This window comes from Bos grunniens, chromosome 9, assembly GCF_055505025.1.
Source record: "Bos grunniens cultivar Pamir isolate PY7600 chromosome 9, Bosgru_T2T1.0, whole genome shotgun sequence".
In the NCBI taxonomy this organism is placed as follows: domain Eukaryota; kingdom Metazoa; phylum Chordata; class Mammalia; order Artiodactyla; family Bovidae; genus Bos; species Bos grunniens.
In genome coordinates this window covers 66,638,443-66,648,085 of record NC_141173.1, presented here as the reverse complement: position 1 = coordinate 66,648,085, position 9,643 = coordinate 66,638,443, and the positions used below count along the sequence as shown (strand labels likewise).

The window sequence follows — 9,643 nt, the reverse complement described above, 5'->3', positions numbered from 1 at the left end:
TTCTAAGAAGCTTTGAGCTCTCAAAGTGAATGAAATGCTATTCATATGAATGGACCATATCATTAACAGGCATAACCCTCTTCTTACTCTTTGGAGGGGAGCATATGAGTCTTTTCCTCTCTTATGACTTTCTATTCAAGGTTTAACTCTTTTCACCTACCCTGTTTACTCTGTAGATAGATTTTCAGAGCCTCCCAATAGTTCACGGTGTGCTTATGGGTCTGGAGTCTCTAGCTGCACATCTATCAACAGTGGCTGGGGAGGTAAGTGTTATATTTCACCATGCTTTTCTTTATTGATCTGTGGTTGTGGGCCTTGCTACCTCTCCTTTTCTATGCGGTAGGCTAAGTTGGGTTAAATCTCAATATTTCCTTTGTAAACATATACAATTTTCTGTGCAATCTCCCAGGAGATGATTAATTAAAAAAAAAAAACACATGAATGATAACTCTGCTATGCTGCTGCTGCTAAGTTGCTTGGGAGATGATTAATTAAAAAAAAACACACATGAATGATAACTCTGCTATGCTGCTGCTGCTAAGTTGCTTCAGTCGTGTCCGACTCTGTGCGACCCCATAGACAGCAGCCCACCAGGCTCCCCAGTCCCTGGGATTCTCCAGGCAAGAACACTGGAGTGGGTTGCCATTTCCTTCTCCAATGCATGAAGGTAAAAAGTGAAAGTGAAGTCGCTCAGTCATGTCCGACTCTTAGAGGCCCCGTGGACTGCAGCCCACCAGGCTCCTCCATCCATGGGATTTTCCAGGCAAGAGTACTGGAGTGGGGTGCCATTGCCTTCTCCGAACTCTGCTAATGTGATATCTAAACTAATAATGTACATTACATTGTCATCTTGTGTCAGACATGTCGGCATGTGCTCAGTCGTGTCCAACTCTTTGAGATGTCATGGACTGTAGCCCACCAGGCTTCTCTGTCCAAGCAAGAATACTGGAATGGATTTCCATTTCCTACTCCAGGGAATCTTCCTGACCCAGGGATTGAACCCCCATCTCTTGGCATCTCCTGCATTGGCAGGCGGGTCCTTTACCACTGTACCACCTGGGATACCGTTGTTCATTTTAGATATATACTAAAGGAGAAAATGATACTTTCAAGTACCTAGTATTTCAAATTTTCTATTGCATATTCCAACCACTCCTAGTTCCTTCTACAACTAGCTACTATTTATTTCACACTTACACATTCTAGAACCTCACTTTAGCCATTTAGAGAGAGTTAATTCAACTATTGTCATGATCTTAAATTAATATTCTCATAATACAGATAATCAAGCAGAAGCTGAGAGAGGTTGAGTAATTTGCTTATCACAAAGCTAGTAATAGAAAGTCTAAACATTCATCTTTCTCTCTCAATTCATTTCCTTAATCACTTAAGTTTTCCTCCCTAAACCCCTAATTTGAAAAAGCTGCAAGAACTTAGTAATGATTAATTATTTTCAACTGCAAAACATTTCATGCCTTAAAGACCAATTTCACTGTAGGGGACACCTAACATATCTGTTCCTTCTGATTGGTTTATGCAGAAATATGTCTTCACTAGGTACAAAGTTTTGGAAAAGTGAATTTATAAATGTACCTTTCAAAATAAAGGTTGTACTTGGCAATGAACAAAATTCTTCTAGTCCAAAGTAAAGTTTGTACTTAGGATCATCCCCTCAAAGGTGAAAATTAATGCTAAAAGTAGAAATAAGTGAAATGAGGTCAACTAGTACACCAGGTTTCATCTAATGAGAAAATGACTTGTCATCAAAAGGTTTGAAAATATTCCTTGAAATACTTATCTATCAATTGTGTCTTCTCCCTTACGTTTTGTATCACCAGTATCTGGCTTCTCCTTCTTGACATCTAGATTAACAATCAAAATAGTTCTCTTATTGTCAAGCAGGAATGTGGAAGGATGTGCTTTATTAGCAGAAGGTGTGGATTCATGCCTCTGACCAAAGTCTGGCTGAGGAGTAGGCCTAAGAATAACCCTGGCCTAGGAGCTGCCAGAATCCTGGTAGACAAGATGAACCGAGGAATCAAGAAGTAGATAAATAGTCCAAAGATGGAATATACTAGAGTGAGGACTTGGTTGAAATGAATTAGCATCAAGAACCAGAAGAAAGTCAAACTGAAAATCAGAAAATGTTTTCAAGGTTGTTTGGGAAGAGATTTGGTTGGGATTTAGAACCATCCTTAAGAGAGCTGAGATAGAACAAGATGGTTATATCAAAATCTCTTCCTCAGTCTAGGCAGAGAATCTCCACAAATATCGTCTACATATATACCCAAACTGAAGTAAATATTTTCCTGAGCCAAATCTGATCATTTGCTTCCTATGTAAGGGGTAAATAGATATAGGACATAAATAATTTGGAACTGGATTGAACTAAGTAGATTCATATACAAATTTCTGTATCCAGAATGTGCCTCTAATGGAAACTTTCCTGACTGAGATTAACCCTAAATTTTCATAATCATATGAATTTCCTAGAGGCAACAAATTCAACATGATAGTTTGGAGAACAAAGAAGAGAACTTATATAGATTAAGCATTAGTCATTTGGTTAACTCCTACTTTGTATAGACAGTTAATGGCTCCAGATATCTTTGTCCTGTTTTTCTACAGGCATTAGCTACTATGTGGTTATTATGTATTTCCTTGCTGCAATTGAATCTGAGTTTTTGGGAAATTTGCCATTTGAAGTAGTTACTACCTCGAGAGGAGTACAGATCTAACTTCTGTTATTCAGTTGAGGAATGCCATGCAGCCTATCCACAAGCTATGGATATAGTCAACAGGTTTTATAAGGTAAAAGAATGTAATGATATTTTTATGAATAGACTGAATGAAAACACTGAATGAAGTTCTTCTGTTGGAATTGATGATTTAAAAATAGACTAAACTTCACATTTATATGCATTTGAAATTATGTTAGAGCTTTGTCCCTTCCCCCTCTAATCATTCTGCTAAGTATCCTGAAGTGATCCTAAATAGTTAATAGCAAATTGGCATAATTGTATTTATAAAAACATGTTTTCAATAGAATTCATGTAATAATCACAAATTATGTTTTCCTCTGCAAACAGAACAGCATAAATCTTTGTACAAAGCAAAAAAGTTAAATGATATCTTTAAGTGTTAAAATCTATTCTGAAAATAAATTTCATTTCTGAACAATCAGCTAGATGAGTATGTCACAATGTTCTTTTTCAGGAATTCATGATACTGGTAATTAAATGTATTTTAATTTACTTTAAAATATTTTATTGACCTAAATCTTATTCATTCTACAGTATCTACAATCCAGAAAGATAGTTTCCACTACCAGCAGTATTCCTCAGTATGACACAGATGAGGACACAGCGATCTTTAAGATGTGGGTGGCCCATCAAGCTGCCATTGATGTGGCAAAACCGAAGTCCAGTGATGTGTAAGAGAATTGCTTTATGTATGGTAATTAAACTGTTTTTTTTTCTGGCATAGTAAAATATAATGTTTAAGTTTTGGTTGCCTCAAATGTTCATTGCTCATATTTTCCATATGAGGAAATATTTTCCTGAAATATTTTCCATATTCCAGTAAATAGTTTTTCCATTTCTACTTGCAGTTCATCTAAGAGTAACATATCAGTTATATATCTTGAATGTAGCTTTTCTTAGTTTATACTTGTCAGTTCACTCTTTCAATGATGTCTCCTTAATTTGAAAATTTTTCAGTGTAGACCAATTTCTCATTTTTTTTTCCTTTACTATTTAATTATTTTTCTGGTTTAAAAAAATAAACCTACCCAGTGATCTTCAATGGATTGGTATTTTTTGTATGTTTCTCTGTGTGTGTAGAGTCCTATTTATTAATAGTTCATCACTAACTGTGATGTTTCTTCTCTCACTCTACAATGTTATCAAAGACTCTTCTCATCATGTCAACATTAGAGCAATACCTCTCAAAATCAATCATTGCCTTGAGTCTTCCCCTCTTATTAGGAACTTGGGCTGCCATCACCAAATACTATAAATTAGTTGTTTTGTATCACAGAAATTTATTTTCTCACAGTTCTGGAGGCTGCAAGTTCAGAACTAGGGTGCCAGCATGGTCAACCTCAGCTGAGGGCCCTCTTTCTGGCTTGCAGATGACTGCCTTCTTGCATCATAGCATCTGTGGCTTCACATGGAGAAGAGAGAGAGAGAGAATCTGCACTCTAGTTTCTCTTCCTCTTTAATATGAACTTCAACATGTAAATTTTCAAAATATCATACCTTTTTTCTTAAATTTTGAATTCATGATTTCTCAGTATTGTTGTCCACTCTGACATCATAGAACGTGCTTTTAATATTTTATTCAGTTTTTATGGTTGTTTTCTGCAAGAGAGAATTGAGCATGCCATTTAAGTCTTTAAATTAAATGAACTCAAGAGAAACCATCTGTTGTTTGTTTGTCCCCTGCCCTTGGCCCCTGTTATGTCCTATTCAAGAAGGTGATTTGATTACTGTGGCAAATTTCTAGTCCACTTCTTATTTCCTAGGAATTAGAAGCAATTATATAAGCATATACACACAATAAACATGAGTCAATGATGTATGTTGTTGAAGAATTTTCAGAAATTTCTTTTTTTTATTTAATTTTATTTTTTAACTTTACAATATTGTATTGGTTTTGCCATATATCAAAATGAATCTGCCACAGGTATACATGTGTTCCCCATCCTGAACCCTCCTCCCTTCTTCCTCCCCATACCATCCCTCTGGGTCGTCCCAGTGCACCAGCCCCAAGCATCCACTATTGTACATTGAACCTGGAATGGTGATTCGTTTCATATATGATATTATACATGTTTCAATGCCATTCTCCCAAATCATCCCACTGTCTTCCTCTCCCACAGAGTCCACAAGACTGTTCTATACATCTGTGTCTCTCTTGCTGTCTCATATACAGGGTTATTGTTACCACCTTTCTAAATTCCATATATATACATTAGTATATTGTATTGGTGTTTTTTTTTCTGGCTTACCTCACTCTGTATAATAGGCTCCAGTTTCATCCACCTCATTAGAACTGATTCAAATGTATTCTTTTTAATGGCTGAGTAATACTCCTTTGTGTATATGTACCATAGCTTTCTTATCCTTTCATCCGCTAATGGACATCTAGGTTGCTTCCATGTCCTGGATATTATAAACAGTGCTGTGATGAACATTGGGGTACATGTGTCTCTTTCAATTCTGGTTTCCTCAGTGTGTATGCCCAGCAGTGGGATTGCTGGATCAGAAGGCAATGGCAGCCCACTCCAGTACTCTTGCCTGGAAAATCCCATAGGCGGAGGAGCCTGGTGGGCTGCAGTCCATGGGGTCGCAAAGAGTCAGACACGACTGAGCGACTTCCCTTTCACTTTTCACTTTCATGCATTGGAGAAGGAAATGGCAACCCACTCCAGTGTTCTTGCCTGGAGAATCCCAGGGACAGGGGAGCCTGGTGGGCTGCCGTCTATGGGGTCACACAGAGTCGGACACGACTGAAGTGACTCAACAGCAACAGCAAGGCAGTTCTATTAGATAACCTATTTGTTATACTGGCTCATAGTATCCAGCCCCTAAACTGTGTTTGTGGAAAACAAGTGATGTTAGATATTAGTGGCACAGAAATTAGATATAGGAGAAACACAATGAGAAAGCACCAAGAGTAAATCTAGTAGAAGTAAGAGTTAGTTAAGATGCTACAATTTTTTAAAGTTGTGATTCAAAGTTTTGCCATCTCTGCTGCTATGTAATAGATTCTTCCCTGGTGACTCAGAGGGTAAAACATCTGCCTGTATCCAGGAGACGTGGGTTTGCCCACTGGGTGGGAAAGATCCCCTGGAGAAGGAAGTGGCAGCCCACTCCAGTACCCTTGCCTGGAAAATCCCATGGAGGAAGGAGCCTGGTAGGCTACAGTCCTTGGGGTAGCAAAGACTCGAACATTACCGAGTGACTTCACTTTCACTTAGATTCTTCAGCTAATGTAGGCATAATGTAGAAGATAGTGTGAGGAATAATTACAATATACTGAAATTGTAGGTTTGGTTCAGTCACCTATTTAATAAATAGCATAAAATTCCTAAGGAACATGGGAGAAGACACATTTAGAGTTTAATTTGCGTTTAAATGAAGTATTTTGTCACTCATGCAGCTAACTTTGTGTCCTTCCTTTAGCTCATTCTATTCTTCTGAAACTGAATGAGACTTCACCATGGACTTTCTACTGGCCACAGAATTTTTTGAGGCAGTATTATATCGCCCATACTTTGAAAGTTCAGCAGAATTCCTAGTGGGTTTCCCACACAGGCTACTCACAGATCAGGATCGCAATGTTCTCATGAGTAACTTCAGCAGACAGGAAAAAGCATTGATGACTATAGCAAGACTCACTACAAAAATAAATAAAAGCACAGGTATGATTATGAGTTATACTATCCATGAAGCCTAAATGAACCAAAGTCATTTGAGAACTAAACATATTTAATGATCCGTTAAACAGGAATGATTGAGTACCTGCTATATTATAGATATATTGAGGAATATTACGACAGTTACTGAAAACTACCCTTCCAGGACCTCACATATCATGTAGCTTCTGAAATAGTGACAGTTTTAAAATCGACACTTTTATATGTCTCTTCCTAAAATTCTTATTGCTATCCCCAAAATATTCTGGGTTCTCGCTTAGGATTCAAAATTGCTAGTCTGTGAAAATCTGGCTCTTCATTATTGTTGTGTCATTCTCCCTAGTGTAAAGTATGCTCATCCACCAAGACAGAGAAGATAAGAAACAGAGATGGTTGGGCTGGAAGTAGGAAGACTGGGTGCAGACAGACAGTCATATAAAATTTTTGAGCATCAATTAAATAATGAATATTAAGCTTCACACATCATTTTATTTTTTGTCCTTAGGTACGGTATGAAATTCATAGCATTGTTTACATTTTTAAAGAAAAAGTTCGTTTGACATTAAATAACATGTCCAAAATGATATACTTTGTAAGTAGCTGAAGCAAACTTAAACTACAGCTTGTTTAAATTTAGTGTTTGAGGTTTTCATTTTTCTTCACTATCTAATATAACCTGCATTGAAAATATGAAAGTTTTGATGAACTAGTAAATCTTACCCATTTAAATCTCAATTGTTTAGAATTAGAACTGTGGAGTCTTTTCAGTTCCAGCCCATTTTTTTCATGGATTAATCCTAAGGATCAGGGAAGCTAAGTTGCAAATATCACTTAGTTTTAGGGACAGTTGGACAGCAACCAGGTTTCCATTCTCACAGGAAAAGGTTCACTCTAGAAACAAAACATTACAAACGAGAGTAAGAAAGGAGTTATGATGGGTCTCAACAATTTGTGCTTAACTTATTCCATAAAATATTGTGGTTATTACATTGTGTGAGAATTTTTTGAATACATCTCATTCTCAAGTAAGGGAAACAGCTCATCATTTATTATATATGCTGCCAAATGAGCAGAAGAGAAATAGCCCTTCTTTTATGCTGTTAGATTGTCCAACACAATGCATTTTCCTGTATCCTTTGACAAGCCTAATGGTCAGACAGTGTTGCTAATATATTACAAATCCTGTAATTAGGATTTTTATCTTATTTTATGTATTTTTAGATTTTAAAGTTGCATTCATAATTTTATTAACTGGAAACATAAATGTTTCTATTTTCACAGGAGGTTTATTATTAACAATTTGGAAGAAGCTCATGACTTCAAAATTTGCTCGGGCTACAGGACGTTTCTTCATTAAAAAGCTACTCTTTTTTTTTTTTAATTTTATTTTATTTTAACTTTAGAATATTGTATTAGTTTTGCCAAATATCGAAATGAATCCGCCACAGGTATACCCACGTTCCCCATCCTGAAGCCTCCTCCCTCCTCCCTCCCCTACCCTCCCTCTGGGTCATCCCAGTGCACCAGCCCCAAGCATCCAGTACTGTGCATCAAACCTGGACTGGCGACTCATTTCATACATGATATTATACATGTTTCAATGCTATTCTCCCAAATCTCCCCACCCTCTCCCTCTCCCTCTCCCACAGAGTCCATAAGACTGAGCTATACATCGGTGTCTCTTTTGCTGTCTCGTACACAGGGTTATTGTTACCATCTTTCTAAATTCCATATATACGCGTTAGTATACTGTATTGGTGTTTTTCTTTCTGGCTTACTTCACTCTGTATAATTAATACCAATTGAGTAGCCTAAATTTATGCTATTTGTGTAGATCAGTTTAATTCCATGAATAAAAGCAATCAAATGTTATAATGACTGTGAAAATTTGTGGTTCTTATTATCCCTGCTTCATCTTTGTATTTTCAAAGTTACCAGCCAATAAATCCCCCTGCAACCCTCCACTCAGAATTGAGCTACCTACCTGGTTGAAGCTAATTAGTTTCATAGAATGCCTGAGTTACACATGAATAGGTCAATATCTGTGCCAAAGACAGGTTACACTATTCATATTTAAGATTTTGATACTATCTTCAACGCTCATTCATAGATTGCCAGGTAAGCAGGGAAAATTCTCCTCCAAGAGATTATTCTTATAAGATACAACTTTGGGCATTGAAGACACATTTTAAGTAATTTATATTCTAGGACTGAACTCCAAGTACATTGCCATATGAGCACATTTATCAATTCATGTAATGAATGAGGCTACTGTTTTAGTGTCTGAGCACATGGAGAAATCATTTCACCATCAAGTAGAAAATTTCTGAGCTACTCTAGTGTAAGACCCAGTTCCCCCTTCAGTCAGTCTCTCCCATCAGGAGCTTCCAGAAGCTCTTATCCTTCTCCATCAGGGGGCAGACATACTGAAAACCACAATCACAGAAAACTAACCAATCTGATCACATGGACCACAGCCTTGTCTTACTCAATGAAACTATGAGCCATGCCATGTAGGGACACCCAAGATGGATGGGTTATGGTGGAGACTTCTGAAAACATGTGGTCCACTGGAAAATCAAATGGCAAGCCACTTCAGTATCTTTGCCTTGAGAACCCCAAGAACAGTATGAAAAGGCAAAAAGATAGGAGGACACTAAAAGATGAACTCCCCAGGTTAGTACTTGCCAAATATGTTATTGCAGATCAGTGGAAAAATAACTCCAGAAAGAATAAAGAGACAGATTCAAAGCAAAAACAACACTCAGCTGTGGATGTGACTGGTGATGGAAGTAAAGTCCAATGCTGTAAAGAGCAATATCACATAGGAATCTGGAATGTTAGGCTCATGAATCAAGGCAACCGGGAAGTGGTCAAACGAGATGGCAAGAGTGAACATCGACATTTTAGGAATAAGCAAACTAAAATGGACTGGAATGGGTGAATTTAACTCAGATGGCTGTTATATCTACCACTGTGGGCAAGAATCTCTTAGAAGAAATAGAGTAGACATAGTCAACAAAAGAGTCTGAAATGCAGTACTTGGATGCAATCTCAAAAATTACAGAACATCTCTGTTTGTTTCCAAGACAAACAATTAAGTATCACAGTAATCCAAGTCTATTTCCCAACTAGTAATGCTGAAGACACTGGAGTTGAATGGTTCTATGAAGACCTACAAGACCTTCCAGAACTAATACCTCCCCCCCAAAAAAATGTCCT

At 37.3% G+C, this 9,643-nt stretch overlaps 1 pseudogene; it reads left to right on the top strand.

Annotated features, from left to right (window-relative positions):
• Positions 1-2,784: 2,784 nt before the first annotated feature.
• On the top strand, positions 2,785-7,818 carry LOC147366078 (protein leg1b-like; annotated as a pseudogene).
• The last annotated feature ends 1,825 nt before the right edge of the window (positions 7,819-9,643 follow it).